Source organism: Coptis chinensis, chromosome 3, assembly GCF_015680905.1.
Source record: "Coptis chinensis isolate HL-2020 chromosome 3, ASM1568090v1, whole genome shotgun sequence".
Taxonomy (NCBI): Eukaryota; Viridiplantae; Streptophyta; class Magnoliopsida; order Ranunculales; family Ranunculaceae; genus Coptis; species Coptis chinensis.
The window spans coordinates 25,661,523-25,663,511 of NC_141458.1; positions in this window are offsets into that span (position 1 = coordinate 25,661,523).

The following is a 1,989-nucleotide window of genomic DNA, read 5'->3' on the forward strand; positions in this document are numbered from 1 at the left end:
TCGGCGTGGTTTGTACCCATAAAGAGTACTTAAATTCTATCTGTCCCAGTGGTCTGCCTCCTCACCAGTTGAAACTCAAGCTAGGAGCTCCAGTTATTCTAATGAGAAATTTAGATCCTAAGAATGGCCTATGTAATGGAACACGACTAATATGTAGAGGGTTCGACACACATGTAATTGATGCTGAAATCATTACTGGAAATTTAGCTGGTGCTAGAGTTTTCTTGCCCCGCATTCCATTGCACCCCTCAAGATGCAAGGCTACCTTTTGAGCTGACTAGGAAACAATTTCCTATGAAGCTAAGCTTCGCTCTTACAATAAACAAATCACAAGGTCAAACAATACCAAATGTTGGAGTATATTTACCCGAGCATGTTTTCTCCCACGACCAACTCTATGTTGCTTTATCAAGAGGAGTTTCACAATCTTCGACTAGAGTTTTAGTTAAGAAGGGAACATTAAGGGGTCTCTCTGGAACTTACACTAAAAATGTTGTCTACAACGACATCCTCCGTTCTTGCAGTGCACAGTAGCCGTTGGTGTCTTTTGTTCTTAGCTGCCTAATTATTGCTTCATATATTTGTATGTTATTTTAATCTTCCTTACTTCGTACGTTGATTGTGTCTCTTATGTACACAATATAGAACTACAGTTGCCTCTGCAATTTCCTTTATGCTCGCACCCGATTAATCCATCGAACGAGGTTTAATGATATGTAATCATTTGGTGTGCAATTTGACAAGTCAATTGCACTATTTTTTTTGTTATAGCAAGGAATTTACATAGGTTTTTTCCAAGATAAAAATTCATTTTTATGTTGTTCCATTAAGTTCATTTCTGTTGAGAAGATATATGAATTTGTGAAATTATGCCTATACATATCCATTCACAAGTGTAACCAAAGGAATTGATATTGTACTGCATGTGTTCCTGCAGCAATATTAACTACGCGAATTAGGTTTTCCTAATATCACTACATCAAGATTATGTTTGACGTGTTTACGTTTGCTGGGAAGTTATTATATAAAACTACGGAGTGGATAATGTGTTCTTACAGTTTGTGATCATTTCTTTAACTGAATGCAACTTACTTAACTTTGGAGGCAACAAATTTTTCACAAACGCCAAGGAAGAGGAGGTAATTATAACTACCTTAAATTCTACTGTTTGCGTTGTACACTGTTGGTTGCAATGGTATGAGTGCGGAGAGCTCACTTACCTTATTATTGAGTCTGGGATACCCTGGTGTCAGGGTCAGGAGCCTACTACTACCCTTATTGCTTCCAATATATGTTGAAGCCTATGCCAATTCCTAATTTTTTTGAAGCCTTTATCTACTACCAAGTCTTGATCGAATTACAGTACAATGGATGGATTCGTCACCATGAAGGGTACTAAACCTGATACTTATGCTCTGCTGACTGTGAGGTCAACTGGGAATCCCAAAACAAAATATGCTGACGAGCTTACCTGAAACAAAGGCGATTATGAGCACCCTATCGCAAACTAAAAAGCAGAGATGAGTTCTTCGGTCGAAAGGCTCCGAGGATAAAGGTTAGGTGGACGTTTTGCACGAATGGTTTAACTAAGAATAGGGTACTATATGATACGGGCAGATTAACCTAACAACAAAAGCGGTATTTTCGTGATAGTCGGGTTTTGGTTTTGCTTAGCGTGTCGAGAACGCGGAAGGGATTCCCACAAGGAAGTAGTATCCATTGGGTCAATCATAATCCCATGGGTACCTAGCTATGTGTGGAACACCCAGGGGGCAATGTTCAGAGCAAATAGATGCCACTGGTCCGAGCTTAGGGAAGCGTCCCCGGCATGGGTTACATACAGATCCAGTTGATTATATAAGATATAAGATCCCCCGCATCGAGTTCACAGTCGCACTACGACGAAAGAGTGATTGTGTTGTCGATCCCTTTAGCACCGAAAAGCTATACCGCCCTTCTCGGGCTTTTAAGATTTTGAAGTCATCGTGG